The sequence below is a fragment of the Pituophis catenifer genome, unplaced genomic scaffold (assembly GCF_029215685.1).
Source record: "Pituophis catenifer annectens isolate HBS135680 unplaced genomic scaffold, rPitCat1.0.hap2 SCAF_4, whole genome shotgun sequence".
NCBI classification, from domain to species: Eukaryota; Metazoa; Chordata; class Lepidosauria; order Squamata; family Colubridae; genus Pituophis; species Pituophis catenifer.
Genome location: NW_027256884.1, coordinates 73251905 through 73275660, shown reverse-complemented (window position 1 = coordinate 73275660; position 23756 = coordinate 73251905). Strand labels below are relative to the sequence as shown.

At 37.3% G+C, this 23756-nt stretch overlaps 1 long non-coding RNA gene across 3 annotated transcripts; it reads left to right on the top strand.

Moving 5' to 3' along the window:
• The first annotated feature begins 245 nt into the window (after positions 1 to 245).
• On the top strand, positions 246 to 22956 carry LOC139316647 (uncharacterized). 3 transcript variants are annotated; one of them, XR_011600381.1, is made up of 4 exons: positions 246 to 394; positions 2932 to 3022; positions 5636 to 5761; positions 22826 to 22956. It is a non-coding gene; the product is annotated as an uncharacterized lncRNA (long non-coding RNA). The 3 variants fall into 3 exon arrangements; XR_011600380.1 differs by lacking the exon at positions 22826 to 22956 and adding an exon at positions 7515 to 9290; XR_011600379.1 differs by lacking the exon at positions 22826 to 22956 and having other exon boundaries at positions 247 to 394; positions 5636 to 5844.
• Positions 22957 to 23756: the final 800 nt, after the last annotated feature.

Below are 23756 nucleotides of genomic sequence, written 5' to 3'. Positions count from 1 at the left end.
GCGCGCCGGGGGCAGAGGAACACGCGGGAAGCCCTCGCCCCCGCCCACCTCGAAAACCGAGACAGACCCATTGACGTCACTTTGACGCCAGAGCGACGCGCGACCAAGCGTGAGGCTGAATGAGAAGGGAAAGAGAGACATCCAGCCGTTGCCAAGAGACGGACTGTTCTGACGCGCGCCCAGATGGACCCGTCGCCCTGGTGACCGGGAAGGTGGGGTGACGTTTGCGCAGAGAGGAAGGAGAGGTGAAACAACCATCCCCCTCCGCTTGATTCACCACGTGATCGTTTGTTATCATTGAGAGGGTCGCCCCTGCGGGAGCGCAGCACCTAGGATTAACCCTCCGCGCGCCGGCGCTCGGGCTGTGTTTGGTCCGCCGTGCTTCCAAGGCCAGGTAAAATTTAAATTCTTCGGACCGTTGAAAGCCGGGCTGGGTTGAACCATTTCTTCGCGTATTTCTTTCCTCAAGACTTTGATGAGCCCCGAAGGCACCAGAGCCCCTGGGTAGAACGCGAACTAGGCAGGCAACGATGTGTCACCCTTCCTGCGTCAAAGTACTGTAGGATGAGAAATCTTCACGCTCCAGATCCCTCAAAGCGTATAAATGTCGCCACGCAGTAAAACAGTGAATGACTTCGGTGTATGTGAATCCCACCCGTTTAGGCGACAGAGGCAGATTTTAGCTCTTCGGGCTGGCTATGCATTTTGAGATTAGCCAGTGCAAGCTATTTGTGAGCCCAGGATTTTGCAGACAAGAGTTTTCCTACCTGCAAGCATTTTGAGGCAAATGAAAACCTGGCTCGGATCTTTGGTGGAGTTTATGATAGGGCTAGTCTATTGGCTGACCCTGGCCATACTTGAAGGGATCTTAGGCTTTAGAAAAGACATTTCCTTCAGTTTGGAGCCACTGAAGAAAATAGAAAATACAACTTTATGTGTGTCCATTAAGAGAATGTAAAATCTGCAAAAGATAATAGCAAGAACAAAAAAGGCTTTATTTTTGCCCCCTTGTTTGTTTATTTAAGACTGTGGCTGCAGAATTTCTCGTGTTCAAAGCAACTTTATCTGGAAACAAAGCAGCCCAAAGAGATAATTGGCAATCTATTTACGTACATAATTACATTAAGTAATTTGCTGCAAAATCTTAATATTTGCGTTCAAAATGTAGCCACAATTTGCTGTGGTCAGTTCTGAAAGTTTATATAAGTAATGATTTATGCCTTCTAGACAGTTATCTTTTATATCTGCTACATGAACAAATTTAATGAATATGCTAAACCAAAACACCTGGTATGACCTTGTCAGATTATTCTGAATTCATTTTTAGTCACCTTGCCTCAACCCCTGCAAAGTGTGTGTCATCTAAATTTGCCAAGCTGTTGTTCAGTTAAGAAATTTGACAATCTGTCAGCATGCCAGGAATCCAAGCACCTATTTTAATGTGTGCCAAGCAGGAAAGAAATCCATCAAATCTTCAGATTATTACTGGGGACACTGAATTTAGCAAGCAGCTCTTTTAAAATGAGATAATCCCTTTAGCAGGATTAGGAAATTGGAAGAGGTGCACAGTATACGTATATTCCAAGTTACCTATTTTTTCTATACACTGAGTCCTTTATATTCTGTCTCTTTCTACTTTAAGCATAACCAATCTTTTAAGCATTAAATATAGAAATGAAAGTTGCATTTATAAAAACTATTTTAATCGTAAAATAATAGAAATTTAGCATGTTCAACTTAGCTCAGATATTTGGGATGGAATCATAAATGCAATTGCTGGATTGTAGATCCTACTGAAATCAGGTGAAAGATGACTGAGAAAGAATATTTGTTTGTTTGTTCATTTGTTTATTTTAATTTATTGGCTTGTCAACTTCAATGGACTATATATGCTGCCCAAATATATAACATTAAGTTGTACATCCTTAACATTTTGTCTTTAATCTGAACCTGAATCTTTTGAAGGGCAGAATAACCATAGAGAAAAAAAATCCTGGTCTCAGCAGAAAAGAGATTGAGGAATTTGAACTCTTTGATGTCCTTGATGCAAATTTACATAATGACCTTGGGCTTCCCTTCATCTGTTTTTCTTTTAATGGAGGTGATAATATAAACTTGATCTGTGATTATCTGTACAAATTTGAGAGAACCTCATGTGAAATCACAGGTAATACTGCTAAAAAATGAAACTCAGTGTTCCTCTTCCAGCACTTGAAGCCTAACAAAACAGTATGTACAAGTACAGCTGCTCTATGTGAACAATTCCCTAGAAGTTATTGAGAAGAAAATACACTCTGACAAGCACTGCTTTATTACCTTAAAGCTCTGGAAAGATAATGTTCTTAGTGTAACCATATCTGCAGCAGTTTATTATAGACCTATCAATAAACAGTTTATTAGTCAGGAAAGAAACAAAATGATAAGGACTAGCTTGGTGTAACTGATTCACGTGCTTGTTGCCTTCCAGATATGGTGGCTAAAATAAGCCAGGACAGTACCAGGCTGGAAAAAAATGAGGCAAAACTGCTTTTCCTAAATTGAGGGTTACATTGTTTTCCAGTGTCAGCACTCAGCAACATGTAAAGGCAGGACAAACTCAGTATGAATTAATTTGAATGTAATTAATTTGCATTCATTTATACATTGTTAATAGGATTGGTCTCCAAATATTTAAGCATTTCTTCCTTCTGTTGTATTAAATATTACAGTTTAGTGACAAATTTTAGAGGGAGTCTAGGAATTGCATAGGGCTTTGAGAACTGCATGTAGTTCTCGAGCAACTTGTTATGGAACTATTAAAAGGGGTTGATTTGGTATTGTCCAAGTGTAAGCAATGGACAAATATACTTCCTGGAATTTATTTTACTCTTTGCAAAATGCAGTCCATTCTTTTGTTTATTGATTTTCTTTCCACTTCCTTTCCTTTTTTAGGCTGTTTGAAAGATTTTGTGAATGTACATGACATCTTCAGTGATCACTCCACCGTAACTGTGATTTTTGCAGAAGAAGTGGGGTAATGGTGGTAAGACATATCCTTTAGCTTGACTGAAGCCAGTCATGGTTTGGAATATCTTGATGGTATTTACTAGACAATTTACATTGATAAAGAACCTCTGATTAAGTAACTTCCCCTTTTTTCTATCTGCTAATTTTAGTTAAATATTAATGCTGTGATTTCAGACACTAGACATTTGGGGAGCTAACACCCTTTAAAAAGAAAGAAAGAAAGTGCTTTGGGGGACTGCAGGCCACTGTGAAATCTGTATAGCAACAAGCCTGCTTTTCCTCTCAATACTTTGCGGAGTCTTATTGACGTGACTCTATGTGGGGTCTGTCCCAAAGATTTTAGTCGTCTGAGCTAAAGAAATCAGATCAGGTTACAGTCAGATGCTTGTTAGCATCACTTCTGTAAATAAATTAATTTAAGGTTGAGAAAAACTCAAATGCAACAATAGTCTGAATTTTTCTATGCTGCATATTTTTTCTTTAATTTTCAGTCCCAGAATCCTTCTGAAAGCAATTTGAAGCCATAGCATTCATTTCTGTTGGCTTTAAAATATTGAGAACAAGCAGGAATCACCATGAACAGTTGTCTCTCCAACCAACCAGTAAGAGTTAAAAACTAATAAAGGAGAATATTTGTATGGGTGGTTTTTCTTTAGATTTGTGTTTCTAGTTTCCCATTGTGGTCTCTGCTGATCAGGATGTCCAGGAAGAGTAGTAAGTTGTGAAGAAAACAACAACTCACTACCCTTCCTGGACATCCTGATCAGCACAGACCACAATGGAAAATTAAAAACACAAGTCTACAGAAAAACCACCCATACTAACCAGGCACTCCACTACCAAAGCAACAACCCAGCCTCCCACAAGAGAAGCTGCGTAAGCATTTAAATAAGCCCAAACACATTAGAGTATCCTGGAACAGCAGAAAAAGGAAATAGAGCATCTATACAATATATTCCAACAAAATGGATATGGATAACGCAACTTTTATCAAAAAGTCCCTGACCACTCAACCTAATATAGCACAACCAACACAAACCCTAAAAAGAATTACACTGCCACACATCAAGAATATCTCAGAAACCACCAACAGGCTCCTACAACCACATGGAATCAGCATAGCACACGAGCCAATTAAAGCCCTTCAAACCATCATAAGCAGACTAAAAGACCCAACAACCCAGAAGAAAAATCAGGAGTCATCTACAATATACAATGTAAGGACTGCAATAACCACTATGTAGGACAAACAGGCAAAAGACTGGCAGAACGCAGCCACAAACATCAACTAGTAGTCAGAAGACATGATGAAAATTCTTTAATTTCATAACATATAGACAGATTTAATCATAGTTTCAATTGGGAAAATGTGACCATCCTAGACCAAGCCAAGTCCAAAAATGCCAGGGAATTTCTAGAAGCTTGACACTGACAAATCAGTCGTCAATAGACACATACACATTAACAACATCTATAGACTACGCAAAAGAGACTATCACCCAGCCAAAAAAAGAACAGAAAGACCCAAGCACCTCTCCACCAGCAATCAGCAGCCAGATCAGAATAGATTAACTGCAAGGTTAACATCAGACCAACAATCAAATAATACCACAATCAAGAAATTGTCAAAGAGCCAACAGCCCAACCAAAGAATCTCTAAGACCCCTTCACCAACACTGACAAGGCAAGTCACTAGAATATAAACACAACAAACTGCAGTTCTTATTAGCACTGAGGATGTTACTTAGTTTGGGTAATGAAATGTCTGCAAGAAAACAGGCAAGTTCAAGAGCACGAAGGACCCCTCAGAGTTAGAAAAAGCAGGATTCAAATGATATCTTGCTCCCAAACTGCCACAGCTCCAATAGCAACAATTTATTCTTTGGCTTTCAGTTCACATAAAATATGAAACAAATATATGCCCCCCCCCATCTACACTATCTATACCAGTGATGGCTAACCTTTTTGCCATGGCGTGCCAAAAGTGGGGGGACCTCGGGGTTTGTGTGCGTGCGTGCCCACACCCATAATTCAGTGCACCCTGCTCCCCCGCACATATGTGTGTCACACCCCCACACCCCCACACTCCCCCGCTTTTGGCACAGTGGGCCTGGTAGGCCCCTTTTTTGCCCTCCAGAGGCTTTCTAGGAACCTAGGGAGGGTGAAAACTGCCCTCCCCACCTCCCCGAAGGCCCTCAGGAGGCTGGAAACAGCCCGTCTCCTGACTTCCATTGGACCCGGAAGGGCCGAAAATCAGGTGGCCGGCGCATGCATGCGTGCTGGAGTTGAGCTAGGGCAACGCTCACGTGCCCACAGATATGGCTTCACATGCCACCTGTGGCACGCGTGCCATAGGTTCGCCATCACGGATCTATACCTATCACGGATTGAGTACATATTTCTGGCCATTTGTCAAAATATAACAGTGTTATATTCTCAGTCTTGACAACTTGAAGATTTGAGGACCAACTCCAAGAATTCCGTAGCTAGCATGATGGAAGAGGCAAGAATTTTGTCAATGCCATTTGTATAAGCTGGGAAAATAAACCAGACCATTTTTACAGGCATTTTGAAACTGAGCTAAAGGATTAAGTGTGTGTGCTGATTGCTCTTTGTATTCCTTCTATAGCATGGTTATGTTGCAGCAGAGGATGAGCAAAGATTTGCTATCATCACAGAGCTGGGAGGCATGAGGTGGAGCCCTCAGAAGTTCTGCAACTTTGAAGAGAATTTGTGACCTATTTGGGGAATGATGGTAAAATTTAAATATTAAATAATGTCTGACTGTTCTCCAGTCATAAGATACCCAAAGCCAAATAAATAATTGATTGATTCAAAGCACTGTGTAAAAGACCATCTCCAGCTATGACCCTTTTTGCCTCAGTGAGGATGCCAAAAGGTCATATATCTATGGTGATAGAAGAAACCACCATTTGGCAAATTTCCATTTAAGTCTTAAAGTTTGAAACTTTGTATTATCTTGGCCTACTTCCTCATTTGCTGACTTCTTCCAAGTGAAATAGCATTCATAAGTCCTATGTATAATTTATCCTACTGTTACTATTTCCTTAACCCTTCTTTCCTTCTGTTTCTGAGGTCCCATTGACCAGTCTCAAGGCAAGCAGAAAAAAAGCCACCCACTGGCTCCTTATATTCTATGACAGGGCTGTCAAACTCCTGGCCCACAGGCCAGATGTGTCATGTGCTGACCACGCCCATGCCCAGTTTAGCGAAGGGGGAAAAAGTCCCAATATGTCATGTGATGCCACCGTGGCAATGTGAGTTTGACACCCCTGTACTATGAGAATCTGATACAGATTTCATTGTTAAAAAAAATCAAAATCAAGCAAGAGGAGAGAAAAAGTGGCACTTTGCAGAAAGCTCTCACTGTGGCTTTGAAAGAAAAGGTCTTAAGAACCCAATGTTTCTCTAGCAACTCTACTCTTGCTGTACAACTTTTTTGTGCCTCTTGGAAATTCAACAAAATTTCCTAAACTGGCCTTTAACTAGCTGTAGTTACTCTCTTTCTTTGGACTAGATAACACTGAGTTTACTGGATCATATTTCTAAACAAATGTTTATTTTTTATCTTTAAAAATTATTTTATCAGTTCAGATTATTTTAAAGCAATTAAGAAACAAAGTAAGTTTGTCCGTGTTTTACTCAAAACACTTTTTAACGAAGTTCATAAGCATGTTTGTACTTTTAAAATAACAAGGCACCATTTATTTAAAACAAACAAACCAAAATTTCCATTTAGGAGTTGTGTGGTTGCTGTTTTGTTTCCTTGCACATGGCAGTGTTTGTAGAATCCTATTTGGAACTCCTTGTCATCAAGGTTTTCTTTGGGACTATATAATTATAATTGCATAATTCATATGACGTATTATTCCTTACAATATATGCTGTTGTTCATTGTTTATTGTGCAATTTATGGGTTCTTGCTCTCCAAAGCATACCATTTTAATGTATAGGATAGAGTTAGGATTAGGATTAGTGTTTGAAATGTGACATTAAAAAAGTTATTACATCATCTGTGACACCTTTATCAACATTTGTACAAAGGTTCTCCTCTTCCTTGTCTTGAATTACTTTCTTCTTATGCTTCAGAAGAACATTATTTCTCGAACCAGACGGCTCTGTGCACTATTATATGGAGCACCATATTCTGCTTGAAGCATATTCTGTTTCAAAGATGGGCATTTAAAAAGTTAGCATGACCATGGTAAACAATATATTTTGGCAGCTGTGTAAATAAAAAAAATTAAATTCACTACTGTATTATGCCAACAAACTACCTGACTAAATTTTCATAGAACTTTAGCAGGCATCTAGGGGTCACAAATAACAACTAAAGAGCTCAACAACCCAATTTTGTTTAAATATGAAGAACAAGGAAGAGTCTTAATGTTTCCCATTAACAATAAGTAAGTAAGTAAGTAAGTAAGTAAGTAAGTAAGTAAGTAAGTAAGTAAGTAAGTAAATATGTTTTTCTTTCTTTTTCATAGGTTTTATGTGTCTTTCTCTTTAGCCAGGTTCTACCTACGTAAACCAAGATATTATGCAGCCCTAGTTCAGTGAAATCATAATTCACTAGTTTCTGGGCTTTTTTTTTTTCTTTCTGGCAGACAGCAGACCCTTTGCTGCATATATATATATGTGTGTGTGTCACGGCTGTGTGAGTTCTACTAATGCAATATTAAATGTAGCACAAATTGATACCAGGTCGTTTTTAACATGACCCAAAATTCAGTTAACAAAAAGGTAGTGTGTGTGCAATTAAGCTTAGCACAAGTGAAGTTGCATTTGGTTTTAGATGTTGCTGATCTTCATGTGTGCAAAATGAAGAAAAGGAAGATTCTGTCAGGGGAAAACAGTACAAATTTAACACTGTGACTTTGTTAGCAATACATTTAATTATAAGTATGTTTTTTATCATTTCCTATAAAATTTCGTTACTATACACATAAACTTATGTTTTAAGATTTTCACTGCCTACTTCCATTGGAGTTGAACCCATTACTGCATTTTTCATGAAAATATCATTTCAGTAGCCAAAGTTGCCTAATGCTGTGGGATTCACTAACTCTACTAATCAAGACCAAATGTACTCAGACAACAGACAGATTTCTTCCCCAGTATAGTAAGATATATTGTATTTATAGTAAGCATGATATGTAGATGTAGTTATATATTTAAATTAGTATGTGCAGATTTTATGTAAACTTTTTGGGTCTTTTTGTGGTGATGCATTTCTGTTTTAGGGGAGACAATCTCACATGCATTTCTCTATCTTTGTCTAACCCTAACCCTCTCATCTTGCTCTCTACTCTCCATCTATCCATCTTTTTGGTTATCATATTAATGTATTCCATTATGTTCTTTTTCATTGTTTATCTTATTGTTCTATTATTTTACTTCTGTTTAAACTCTTTTCATTGTTTCCGTTTTATTGTTACAAGGTGCTAGAGTAGCCCCACAGCAAGATAAATAAATTTAACAAATAATAATAATCTGTGCAGGCAAAATCCATATGTTTGCATTTATAGCTACTGAAACTTCAGTGCCCTTGGAACTCTTTTTCTGTTTACTTGGGAAATGAAATCACCTCTTTTTTTTTAGTCCCACAGGTATGAGAAAAATTTATTCAGCAATGACCATTACATTTGTCCCACAGGAATAGAATAGATTCCAGTAGTTAAAATATTTATAAATATGCCTAATGAAATGTGTCCATTTCTCATTAGTTTAATTCATTCATTTGTCATTTATTTTTTATATAACATATAGCTGGCCACCTTATAACCAACTCTAGACAACTCCCAATCAAAATATACTTTACAAAAATACATTACAAAACTATTACAAGTAGAAATGTAAATAATTATACTTTACACTTTGGGGCATACAAAAAGATACTTTTTTCCCCTACATGTTTTTTTTTAATGCTATCTGGTCATTTCCCCATCCTAGAATACCGTGACATGTGTACTACTTTATGAATTTGATTTCCTTATACATGACCTCCATGTAGAGATAATGGAGAAGGGCCTTTATTTGTCCCTATCTCTATTTGAAAATACAATTTTACCATTAGAAGATGGAATATAAATATTTCATATATATAAAATAAATCAATTCCATTTCTGGGTTGCCAGAAATGTTACAGGGACCATGGGATTTTGTCTATAGTATTGCACAGTTGTGCAGCCTTCGAAGCATCTGCATTTTTTAAAAGTGAGTTTGAATCGTATTCTCTTTATTAAACCATCTTTCCAAAAGAAGTTATGGAGGTGTTTTTATTTGTAAGTTTAACTGTGATGCAATAGTAGCTATAATTAACATCCCCTCCCCTAATAATTATTTCTCCATTCATATTCAGTTCTCGGTGGTTATAGTCAACAAGGTCAACCAACATAGGATTGCTCAATGTATGCTGACAAGCATTGCTTATTTTTTATTTCTGTATTATTTTGGAAAATAAAATGATGGGCTAGTGTCTGGGTTTGCATCATCCAACACTGCTGCTTAAACAGCTGCTTTCGTAGTAAGAGAAGCAGAAGGGCAGATCTGGAATTCAAGATTTGGAGGTTCTGAACACATGTTTTGGAGTACCGTATTTTTCAGAGTATAAGACGCACCGGAGTATAAGATGCAGCTTAGTTTTTGAGGAGAAAAATGGGGGGGGGGGGAAATCTGCCTACCAGGTATTCATCTGGCTAGCATCCTTAGTCTGGTCAGCTTCAGCAAATTATTTTGCTGATTTTGAGCGCATGCGCACCTGGTTGGGGCTAAAAAATCAGCTTCTAAAGCGCAGCTGATCTTCGTAGAGAGAAGCACTGAGAAAAGCAGGGGAAGCACTTCACTGCTAGTGCCTCATTAGGGCTTTTTAAAGAACTACATTCGGAGTATAAGACACACTCAAATTTTCAGCCTTTTTGGGGGGGGGGCGTCTTATACTCCAAAAAATACTGTATCTATTTTTCAGTCTTTTGTCACTGGTTGAAAATGAAATGAAACAACATTCATTTGTTTACAATATTTATATTGTGGACAGGTTTTTCTGGAGGTGAATTGCAATAATTGCTGAGATATTGTTAACTACATCCATAAAAATATTAAAAACAAAAATCAAAGTACAAAATTACTACAAGGAAGAAAAGCACGCTGAAACTATAAAAGAGTGCAATTAATATTATATAATGATTGTTTTCTGATTTTTTTTTTGTTTATTAGTTTGTGTGCTGCCCATATTGTCTATTTTTATAAACTTAGTGTGTGTGTGTGTGTGTGTCTGTGTGTGTGTGTGTGTGTGTGTGTGTATCCAAGTTTATAAAAATCAAGGAGCAACAGAATTTCAACGCATTTTATTTTTGCCTGATATGATCATCCAAGAGGTCAAATAAAGTAGCTAAGGAAGACCATGCTGCAATAAAGCGCCCTTCTAAATTATCCATCTTTAATAAAAGCAATAGGTTGTTTCTAGAATTTCTGTCTTGTGGTGGATTCAGTAGACTCCCAGGTCTGCCTTGGAATTTCATCTTCCTTATGGACTCCAGTGCCATCCCCCATGTCTTTTGAGTTCATTCTTCAACATTCTGAAGCAGATTTTCAGGGGGCGAACAGGGCAACAGGAAGGAGAGGGAATCACAAATTATGCTTGTTTTCTAGTTTTACCTGCAAGATTTATAGACAGGATCACAAGTCATTTACAAAGAGAAAATTATCTTTTATCTTAAAATTATCTATCTCATTTTCAACAGACAATTCAAGACTATACCCAGTGTATACTATTCCTCTTTGTTGTGATTTACGGTACATCCTTTACAACTATGTATATATTGTACATATCCGTGTCATGGTTGCACACAAACTACGTGCCTGTGCTTTAAACTGAGCTTGATTTCACTAAAGTTTATCCCTAACTACTTATGTGGAAGTAGCTACAAGCAAATATTCAAGGGATTGTAATGTGAATCCTGACATTGATATCATGAGTTCCAAAATTTTTGCATCTTGCTGACACAAATTTCCTGTTTCATATTCTCTTTTTGTGCTGATAAAGTGTTACTGACTTTGTGTCATTGGTAATGCCACATATTATGTAACTTCTTTTTTTCGGTGGATCACCCACTTATTCAATAACAATGCAGACCATTCTTAATTAACAATTTAGGCTGTGGTAATATATCCTTGGGATATTTGGTACATTGACATTTTAAACAGTTAAGGCCTTGTGTATGCTTTTTCTTACCTTTGGTAAGTCTTTGGTTAATGGCACTATATAAATATGAGAAATAAATAAACAAAGTCTGTAAATATTTTTATGAAAATCTTGCATCATGTCCTTCCTCACAGTATTTATAAGAGGGATTCCAGGAAACCATATTATGCTTTCCTAAAGGACTTCTGTAAAACATTCTTGAGCTGCGTAAAACTTTCCACCTTTAACATATCATTTTATGTCATTTACGAGGCTTTATTTGACACTGCATATTGTGGCTTGATTCCAATTTATTTTTACAATGTAAAAAATTTCATTCTAGAAAGCTGATTAGAAATGCTTACTTGTGTTAGTAAAGTTAGCTGCAGAAGAATCTCTTATCATCTCTCTCACTATCTATCTATCTAGCTATCTATTCTTCCATCCATCTGTCTATTTGTCTATCTATAATAAAATTTATTAGCCACCCGTCTTACCACAAGATAAGCTTCTGAGTAGCTTAGAATATTAAAAACTGTACAAAATGTAATGATATAAATACAATATTATAAAATTCCAGATAATATAAGAATATAAATCATGCCCTATTGGATCATTATTTTGGCCTATTTTTCCCAATAAAGTTATTCCCACTTTGGAAAATGTGAGGAATGGATGAAATATTAGGCAATTGAAGGTGCTCTCCCACTATAGAAGCTTTGTCTTCCTTTGCTTTTTTTCTCTTTGGGGAAGGTGACGAAACATCAGTGTAGCCCCAGCTAAATGCTATCAATGTCTTACAGTGGCAACTCCCTGAGGAATGGAGGAGGTGATATTTTGGAGTGAGCCTTGCCTACTGCTCTGTCCATTGGAATTTCCCAAGCTGTATAATATAGTGCATATCAGCCCCTGGGCATAGATACTATATGTACTATATATAAATCCTACAAAGAAGAAGAGTGTAACATTTATGTTAGGGTGAATAGTACAGCACTATATTGTTGAAGTCTAATGTCCTGCAATCTTAGACAAGATCGCTACTAGTGACTTATGATGCCTTCTAGAGTCATCCAACCATCTTTTGTGCCAATATAATTGTCACGATGCCAGGGTTTCTGTCATTAAAGCACTAGCAAGACAACAGACCACAAGGAGGGATGTAGCAATAGAAAGTGAAATGAAAAACTCATTTTGCACCCAAGAAATCTTTTCCACTAAACACCTTTTTTCCCCAAACCCATGTGGGAATGTCAGTACCTAGTTAAGAATTCTGTTTCTAAAATTACATCTCAGAAACTTTATCACAAATTTGAAAAAAGTATTAAAGAGGAATAAAGAAATGATTGTTAAGCTTTTTTTAGGTATGAAAAGTTGCTGTGGAATCTGTTCTGTTTTCCTACTATAGGTAGTCGTCACTTAACAATGGGAATTGGGACTGGAATTTCCACAAGTATGTGGTTGTAAAGTGTGACAGCACATAACCACACTGTTTAGCAGCAGAATTCTAGCATTTCTGGTTGCCATTGTTAAGTGAATAGCTGCAGGTCATTAAATAAGGTTGTCACGTGGTCATCATTTGTGACCATCTGCCAGTTCTCTAACTTTGCTTGTAGGAAGGTGACAAAGAAGGTCACAAATGACAACCATGTGACTACAGGACACTGCAACATAATTGTGAGCTAGATTTCAAATGCCCAGCTCATGATCACATGACCCCAGGTATTCCGCAACTGCCATAAGTATGAGGACTGATTGATCCTAAGTATCACTCATTCAGCTCCATAAGTTCAAACATTCGCTGAATGAGTGGTTATTAAACAAGGACCACCTATATTTGTATACTCAAAATAGGTACTAGTATATATTCTTGCACAGATGTTTATTACACTATCCTTCTGTTGTACATATGCCAATGTTTGCAAATGCCATTTATTTATTACGTTTAGAACCCACCCTTTACCAAAAATAATATCCAGAAAGTCTGATGACAAAAATAAAGTTATAATAAAACAAGGAAATTTTCACCGAAATAGCCATTAAATATCTATTAAAATGTTACCTTGATAGCTGTTTCAAACAACATATTGTATATTATAGAATTGGAGTGTATATGTTTTCAAGAGGAGAAAACACTGGGATTGATAAACTCCAAAGTCTAGTGAACTACATGAATAATATCAAGATTAAGTCACAGTTAATCCTTTAACTGCTTCACCAAGAGATAAATATTATGGTGGACGATATCAAATACTGAATTGCAGTCTTTAAAGTCATTAGTTTTGTTCTTTGCTGAAGCAATCATCAACAAGCAGAAACTCATTCTGACATGTGACACAAATGGATGGAAGTCTAAAATAAGCATTATATTTCACATGACTAAAAGAAATAAAAGAAGAGGAAGACATAGAAAAGGTGGATGGATGAGATCAAGTGTCTTAGAAGAGCTACGTGGAAGTTATTTATGAAAATGAAGCAAAATGATGAGCATTTGTCCATACATTAATCAGTTGAATTCAATTTGATAGCACCTAATTAATCAACTCCTTTAACATCAGTTAATCAGTTAATTAAAACATATTCTAATCAAGGCTTATGATAGGTTTTTTTCCTTCAGATTAACTGAGTTGAAAGGGACCTTGTAAGTCATCTGGTCCAACCCGCCGCCCAAGCAGAGACCAAACACCATTTCTGACAATTGGCAGGCCAGTTTCTTCTTGAAAGCTTCCATTGATGAGCACCCACAACTTCTAAAAGCAAGCTGTTCAATTGGTTGATTGTTCTCACTGTCGGAAAATTTCTCCTTATTTCCAGGTTGAATCTCTCCTTGTTCAGTTTCCATCCATTATTCCTTGTCTGGCAACCAGATGCTTTGGAAAATAGCTTGACCCCTCCTCTCTGTGGCAGCTCCTCAAATATTGGAACACTGCTTTCATGTCTCCCCTGGTTGTTCTCTTCACTAGACTAGCTATACCGAGTACTTGCAACCATTCATCATATGTTTTAGCCTCCAGTCCCCTAATCAACTTGGTTGCTCTTCTCTGCACTTTTTCCAGAGTTTCAACATATTTTTTATAGTGCGGGGTCTCAGGAATGCCGTGCGAGACGCAATCAAAACACAGCTACAGCCTTATTCAGCTCTTTTGGCACGCTGGTTTATTCGCATCCGCATCCGGCTACACTGTGATTCGTAAACACGATTGAAATCGGCGCTATGTTACACCAAGAATGGGGCGTTTATATAGCCCATCTTTCCATTAACTCATTAGGACCGCGCCCTTGTTTGTTACCACGCCCCTCTTTTAGGGGCGTAGACTGCGCCCTTGTTTATTACCACGCCCCTCTTTTAGGGGCGTAGTTGGTCTTCAGCGTGTTCTGGAAGGTGCTGCCACTGTGTCCTCCAGAACGGCCCTAATCCCGTCACACCCGATACCACCACCCCACACCCCGCATACGGCCGCCTTCACCCAGTGCCACCACCACCAAGTATGTATATGTCCCTCGATGCTTTCAGCACGCGTTAGCGATGTCGAGCAGGTTGCTAGGCTCGACAGGCAGCTCCCCTTTCACCACGTGTCCTTCTGTAAGAGATAAGTTACACGTATTAGTAGATAACCATGATTTGTGAGGATACATTCTATGAAACCGTCGAATCAGTCGGTTTGCTTTTACATTACTATGCAGTATCCAAGAAGCCTCTTCTACTGGATAACCCTTCCATTTAACAAGGTAAGAGAGGACCCCCCTTGTCCATCTAGAATCTAGGACTTCATCAATCTCGTAATGGCCCTCTGTGACCGGACCAGGACGGTTGAATACTTGGATATGTTTGGCAGGTTTGAGAAGACTACTATGAAATACGGGGTGGATCTTCCCCAATAACGGAGGTAACTTTAGTACTACAGTCACAGGATTTATTATTCGTATCACCGGAAACGGGCCCAGATATTTCGGTCCCTACTAGGAAGCCTTAATTTGATGTATTTCGTAGAGAGAAATACCATGTCCCCTACCTTGAATGGTTGAAACGGTGCTCGTTTCTTATTCGCCTGGCTTTTATATGCGAGAGTTGCTTTATCTAATGCCTCTCTGACCTGGGGCCATACTGTATTCATCTTATCGGCCCACTCATGGGGCATTGGTGATGTTGTCGGTGGTTGATCTAACTCGGGTATCGCTACGAAGTCTCGTCCCATTGCCACCCGAAAAGGAGTGAGACCCGTACTGCTATGAACTGCATTGTTATAGGCGACCCCCGCAAACGGTAGCAGTGAAGACCAATCGGTCTGTTGATATGAAACATAGCAACGAAGGTATCGCTCTATCATTGCATTTGCTCTCTCTACAGCCCTATTGGTACTAGGGTGGAATGCCAAACTGAGGCCTTGCGTTGATCCAATAGCCGAGAGGAAGTTTCTCTAAAATCGGGCTGTAAATTGCACCCCTCTATCAGAAATAATACGACGGGGTACCCCGTGTAACCTATAAATGTGTTGTATAAATAGCTTAGATAGCTTACGAGCTGAGGGTAATCCTCGGCACGGAATGAAATCTGTCTGGCAAATCGACTATAAAGTCCATCCCTATCTCCTCCCACGGTTGGGTAGGTGTGGCTACAGTCTGTAGTACTCCCAAAGGTTTTCCAGGGCGGGATTTGGCCTTGGCGCATATGGAACAGTCTTGTGTGTATGTTTCTATATCTTTCCTCATATGTGGCCACCAAAACTGACGCCGTGTTAAATGCAGGGTTTTAAGGAAACCGTAATGCCCAGACGACTGTCTCCTAAACAAGTCCGGTGGGCACATTATTTTCAGCGTTTCCGGTTCACGCTAAAACACATGCCAAAACTGGATGCAGCTCTATGTATGATGTAGTTATGATGTAGCTCTAAAAGTGCTTATTTTATGTTTGATTATCCTGCCTGCCTGCTTTCTAGAAAGATTGCTATACCCACTATATTTGTTATTACACATAGTATACATGTGCCATGAGACAATGAGACCAAGTGTGGATAGATTTTTCTTTTTTTTATCCACATCACATCTAACAGAAGTACTTATTTTTATATAAATTCTTAATACACCAGTCAAATGGGCCTAATGTTTCATCCTGTCCAGATATTTATTTTTCATTTCTTATATTTGCATAAGTAGATTTTGTATAAGGGGCTACTGAATTACTAAAATATTTCCTTTCCATCATATTTTCATTATGTAAAAATCAAAATGAGATGTTAAGAGTTGTAAGATGTTTCCCTCTTTTTTAAAAAAAGATATAGATATTGGCACATCATCAAAATGAGAAGAGTTTCAAAAGATAGGTAAGTAATTTACAGAAACAGGTTTCTTTCCTCTGGTATTGATGTTTACCACTTCCAATGTGGAAAATGTACCAAAGTGGTTTCAGTGTGTATAGATATTGAACAATACAGCTTTATAGCACAAGAAACAACATTATTGATCTCTTGTTAAAGTACATTTTGCTCAGTTGGATTCCCACTCAAGCATCATTTTCAACAATGCATCATAAGCTCCCCTGCTATATTGGATGCCTTTTTCTAATCACTGATCATTCACCCTCTGTATCATCTGCTCTTCCCTTCTCACATATTATTGGAGCTGTAGTACTAACATTTTTAAGCATACTCATCAAAGTCAAGATTCAAGAAAGGAAAGATATTATTTTAAAAATAACAGTTAAAGTCACTAGAATTAAAAGGGAGGAAAAATATTAAGTGTGTTAAACACACTGTATAGATGACTTAACCATTCACAAATACCTTGATATGCATACACTGTATCTGCAGCAATGAAAAGCAAAGCAAAATTTTGGACTGATACTGAATTGTCACATGCATTATCATCAGTATGAAATTTTTGAAATTAGAAAGAAGCAGTTAATTTCTGTATCTTCCTAAATTCAAATATTGCAGTAATCTTCAAAGAGTTGTGTCAAGCCAACACATTTCACAGAACTATTCTAAGAATTGAGAAAAGAAGTTTCAGTTTTTCCAACTTCAGTTTGCCAGGTTTTACTTTTTTAAAAGCCCATGTGAAATTTCAATCAACCAATCAATCAATCAGAATGGAGCTGGAAGGGACCTTACAGGTCTTCTAGTCCAGCCCACTGCTCAAGCAGAAGATCCTATACTATTTCAAACAGGTGGCTATCCAGTCTTTTCTTTAAAATCTTTTTAAAAAGTGATGAAGCATCTACAACTTCTGAAGGCCAGCTTTTCCACTGGATAATTGTCCTCACTGTTAGGAAGTTTCTCTGTAATTTCAGGTTGCTTCTCTCCTTGATTAATTTCCATCCATTGTTTCTTGTTGTTAGGATATGGTTTGAGCCTAACTATGTTGTCCAGGTAATATAAGCATACTGTAACTTTAATCTGAAAATGTATTGTTACTTTAAAGGTATTCATTGTAATGCTGAGTCATGCTGTAATTAGATAATGACTGGTTGTGAGAGTATTTAAGCAAGGTATTGTAACGTATTCAGTTTGATGATGAAGCTGCTATGATAAGCTACCATTGAGAGGAGTTGTTATCTGCTAATCATCGTGGTTTGTGAACCAGAGTGAGTTTGTTATTCTAACCAACTAATGTTTGTTTGGTAAGAAGATATCTGTAACTACTGGACTGATTTAACTGGCAAAGACTTGGAATTTGTTTAAAGACTATGAGACTGTTTTTCTACTATAAAGTAAGCTTTTGATAAACCAGTTTGCATAACTCTTATTCATTGCTCTCAACAACGTTTCCTTGTGCATTTACTCTGCTGGTTGGTAACACAACACCAATATCCTTAACATTGGTTATGGGCCCAGAGCCAACCAGAACTATCAAAGATTGTTAAAAGCTAAACTGAGAGTTAATGTGAATAGTACAAACTGTGTTTGTGATATACAATCCAAGTGAAGATGGCACTAGAACAAGCAGCAAATTTTTCCATGATAACCCGGCTGGATGGAACAAACTATGTATCCTGGTCTGCAAAATGTACTCTACTTCTGCGTAGAGAAGGACTGTGGGACATAGTTAATAATCCACTGGATGTAACAGCATGGAATCCTGCTGATGAGGAAGATGAGAAGAAAACAGCCAAGTTTAACAGAGACAATGAATGAGCTCTTTGCATTATTGGACTAACACTGGGTGACCAGCAACTTGTCCATATTCGTGGAGAAGAGTCTGCTGCTAGGTGTTGGACCAAGTTGAAGAGACTATATGTTTGTGACTCTGTGGATGCTCATATTTATCTCACACGGAGATTATTTAAACAACATCTTCTTAAAGGTGGAGATATGATGGCTTATTTGGAATCCATGACCAGAATTTTCCAGGAGCTGCATGAAAAGGAACTTATTTTCTCAGAACTACAACAAGTTTATATAATTCTTTCTTCCTTGAACAATAGTTATGATGACTATGTTTCTTTGTTAGAGGTTTTGTCCAGAGATGAACTGACATTGGCTGGCATAACCGGTAGGTTATTGGAAGAATCCAAAAGAAGACAAGAAAGGGATCAGTTGAGAGTGCAACAACCAAAAGAAGAAAAAATTTATTCAACTGCCTATTTTGTAAAACGTTGTTTTGCTTGTGGGGCTAAAGGGCATATAGCTAAGTATTGTAAGAATAAGAAAATGTCTGTTAGGAACAATACTAGACCCAAGAAGGGTTGTAATATAGCTATATCCAGTTCAACTACTGATGTTAACCAGGATTGTTGGGTTGTTGACAGTGGTGCTTCTCAATCTATTTCTAGAAATAGAAATTTTTTTATTAAAATGGAGAAAAGTAACCAACATGTTAAACTAGCAAATGGCTGGAAGGTTAAGGTAGCTGGAGAAGGTATTGCCCGTTGGTCATTTAGTAATGAACCATTGCCTATGTTATATATTCCTGGGTTAAAATTCAATTTATTATCTGTTAAATCATTATTGCAATTTGGGTTTACAGTAACATTTAAAAATGATAAGTGTTTTATTGAGAAAGATGGCAAAGTTGTTACTGCAAGTTTAGAAAACGATTTATTTGTTTTAAGGGATAACCCAGTATTGATGGCTAAGTCTAAGTCTGTTTATAAGAATGTTAAACCACATGATGAATGTATTCATCTGTTACACAGGAGACTTGGGCATTTAAATTTAAATGTTAAACGTTAAAGAAAACAGTTCAGTTATCTGAAGGGATAAAACTACAAGCATGTAGTAAATATCTGAATTGCAATGCCTGTAGTCAGCAAAAAAGTAGGGTTACACCAGCAAACCGTGTTAATGGTTTTAAAACCAAAAATCCATTAGAGGTAGTGTTTATAGACCTAATTGGACCCAAGAAACCCAGCATAGGAGGTGCCAACTATATTCTGAGCATAGTAGACCATTATTCAAGATACGGATTCTGTTATCTAATGAAAACAAAAAATGAAACATTCCAGCATATTAACAACTGGCTGCATTTTGTGGAAAGGAAACAGAAATTTAAGGTTAAATGCTTAGTGACTGATAATGGTACAGAATTTACCAACCAAAGGTTAGAAAAGATTTTTGCAGGATGCAGGGATCCAGCATAAATGGTCTGCGCCGTACAGACCACAGCATAATTCCTATATCGAGAGACGAGGTCAAACATTACAAGCCATGACTAGAACTATGTTGGCAGATTCTGGTTTGCCTGAAAATTTATGGGGTGAGGCTGTTATGTGTGCTAACCATGTGTTAAACAATGTGGTTCATTCCTCTACAGGTGAAATACCATTCACCTTATGGCATGAGAGGAAACCAAATCTTAGTTACTTACACACATTTGGAGCCCCAGCTTGGGTACATATTCCATCTAGTTTAAGGAGAAAGGATCAACAGAGAGCCAGAAAAATGTTTTTCGTTGGCTATGAATCAAATCATAGATCTTTTAGATTTTGGGCACAGGGAACTACTAGTGTGTATTGTAGTGCAAGTGCTAAATTTCTAGAGCACGAAGGATGGAATAAACTAGAGCGTGCAGATTATAGACATGATAATAATACTGTTAGTGTAGAGCATCATATTCCTGATGATATTCCTGAGGATTTAGATGATGTAGAATCCTCTATTAAGAAGGAAGAACAGGAAGTAGGTTTAGAGGAGGTAGTTTTAGGGGAGGAGTCAGATGAACCATCTGCAGGAAGTCCTGTTTTACCTAAGAGATCAACTAGGTAAAGGCATCCACCTGATCAATATAAAGCAACCGTAGTTTGCCAGGTTAACATTGAACCTTCAAGTTATGAAGATATCAGGCTTTATCCTGAAAAGGAGCAGAATGCTTGGAAGGAGACAATGAGTAAGGAAATTAATTCTTTAACTAAGTTAGGTGTTTACGAAACTGTGAAATTGCCACCTGGTGAAAAATTAATAGGTTGTAGATGGGTTTACAAAATTAAGAAAAGCATAGATGGGACAGTAACCCATAAAGCTCACCTTGTAGCTCAAGGTTTTTCTCAGACTGAAAAGGATTTCGATGAGGTTTTTGCTCCTAGTTTATGTGCTAGTACCTTACAAACAATGCTAGTGTGGGCTGCTAAGCATAAATATAGTATTAACCATATAGATGTAGAGACAGCATACTTGCATGCTCCATTGAGACACACCATCTATATGAGGAAGACTTTAGGAGTTGAAACACAAAACAACACTGATTGTTGAAAGTTAAATAAAAGCCTTTATGGTTTGAGACAATCAGGGTTTGAGTGGAACCAATGTATAGTGAAAGAGCTAAATAAGATCGGTTTTCATGAAGGTGTAGCGGGTAAGTGTCTCTTTAAAAGAGAAAATAATGGGTTAGTATCATTTTTGTTATTGTTTACAGATGATATAGCCATAATAACAAAAACTGAAAATGAAGCCATAGATATTGTTAAACAGTTACAAACCAAATTTAAGATCAGAAATTTAGGAAATATTAGGCATTATTTAGGTTTAGATATCAATCAAACAGCTAGAGGTTATAAAATATCTCAATCTAGCAAAATAAGCCAAATGTTAAAACGTTATGGCATGGAGCTATGTAAGCCAGCTAAAACGCCTATGGCACAGGATTTTCAACAAGGAGAAATCCAAAGTCCTAAATTTAGTAAGGAGATCTACCAGTCTCTCATAGGTAGTTTATCTTACATAAGCAATTGGTCAAGACCTGATATTTCATTTGGAGTAAACCAATTAGCGAGGTACAATGCAGAGCCAACTGATAGGCATTGGCAGGCCGCAAAGCGTATATTAAGATATCTGAAAATGATGATGCATTATGCATTGTATCTAGAACCTAACAATGGTTTAGTATTGAGTGCATATGCTGATGCCAGTTTTGCTACTGATGTGACCACCAGAAAGTCCACATCGGGTATAGCTATCATGTTAGACAATTGTTTGATTGGTTGGAAATCAATTCGTCAAAAACATATTAGTCTTTCTACTATGGAGGCAGAATTCTCATGTTTGTCACTAGTTTGTACTGATTTGATTTATTACAAACAATTAATGATGGCTATTGGTTTAAAGATGGATTATCCAATTATAATACGTGAGGACAACCAAGCTGCTATAAAAATGGCAACAAATTTAGCAGTTAAAACTAGATCTAAGTATACTTACATTAGGTATCTAAATGTTCGTCAGTGTATCCAAAGCAACATGGTTAAGTTGGAATATTGTATGTCGGAAGACAATATTGCTGATAATTTTGCTGATTATTGCTGATAAGCGCAAGGTGCTATAAAACATAAAACGTGTTGTGAAAGCTATGGATTAAGAATCTAGACTGTATATATTGACCTGTCCAAAGGGGAGAATGTTAGGATATGGTTTGAGCCTAACTATGTTGTCCAGGTAATATAAGTGTACTGTAACTTTAATCTGAAAATGTATTGTTACTTTAAAGGTATTCATTGTAATGCTGAGTCATGCTGTAATTAGATAATGACTGGTTGTGAGAGTATTTAAGCAAAGTATTGTAACGTATTCAGTTTGATGATGAAGCTGCTATGATAAGCTACCATTGAGAGGAGTTGCTATCTGCTAATCATTGTGGTTTGTGAACCAGTGAGTTTGTTATTCTAACCAACTAATGTTTGTTTGGTAAGAAGATATCTGTAACTACTGGACTGATTTAACTGGCAAAGACTTGGAATTTGTTTAAAGACTATGAGACTGTTTTTCTACTATAAAGTAAGCTTTTGATAAACCAGTTTGCATAACTCTTATTCATTGCTCTCAACAACGTTTCCTTGTGCATTTACTCTGCTGGTTGGTAACACAACACCAATATCCTTAACACTTGTTTTTCCCTCTGGTGCTTTGGAAAATAAGTTGATCATGTTGAATTTTGCTGTGCACGTTTTCTTCTATTTTTACACTAGGATCTCAATTTTATGTGCATTTCTAAGTGGAGATTTGCATTTCAAATTTCAAAATGATTGATATAATTATGCAAAAATTAGAAATTACATAATTCATTTTAAAATATAAACCATATGGTTTTTTTTTCTCCATCTCAGATTGTATGATACAGAGAGCAGCCTAATTAAGTTGGGGATGGACTGAGATCTGGGACAACATTAAAATCTTGTATATTTGTTTTTTATAGACTCGGAAGTCCCATCCAATTACAATGTCTGAAGATCAGATGCTCTTTCAGCCATTTTGAGAGAGGAAATAAACATGTAAACCATATTAATTGTTCTTTAAAATGAAATCCAGAAGGTACACAAAAACTGAAGCTCCACCAGTTTGCATTACTGCTTTATTTTTTAGACTAAAATCTCTATATAGTCCCTACAAAGTTGCCTACCTTCTGATTGAAATCATTGATCACAATCAAAATAAAGATAATCATGCTACTTAACAGTGTTAATAGTTTGGTCAGTCTTCTGGAAGTGAGGCAGAAGGGGGAGTAAAACCAGAATTGGTGTCTGAACTCTAAAATAAGTCTTTGCATCATGTGAGCTCAGTTTCAAGGAACAAAATGTCACAGTTTGGCTTTGCACAAAGTCCAGAATATTTTATCCCTACTGTGTATCTTCTTAACTCAGATGAATAGTATGAATCAATTTCAGCTTTGATCACTGTTTTAGGTGATTCACAACATATATTTGACGCACTTGGAATAGAATTAAAGTACCAGTCATATGCATTGTGATTGCACCTCGTCACTTCAGTTGACCTATTCTTGTGAAATAGCCATTGCAAGATTGTGCCATTTGGATTGACGATGCTCCCATAAAAATCTAATAATTTTGCCAGTTTGGAATGTATTTTTTCTTAGGTCTCTGTTGATTAGAATAGCGTCAAGTAATATTTCAATTGCCAAGAAGGGAAGGAGATTGGGGAGGAGGAGATTTTTGATAAGAGGTGAGCATTCCAGCCAGAGAAGCATAAACTTTGGCAGGATTTCCTGGTTAGGTATATGAACTTTGACAGCAATAATAATTTAAATAGACTGCTTTGAACTGAGCGCAAAATCTTAGGAGTTCCTAAGATTAATGAAGATAAGAGGGAAGGCAACATCTGTGAAGATT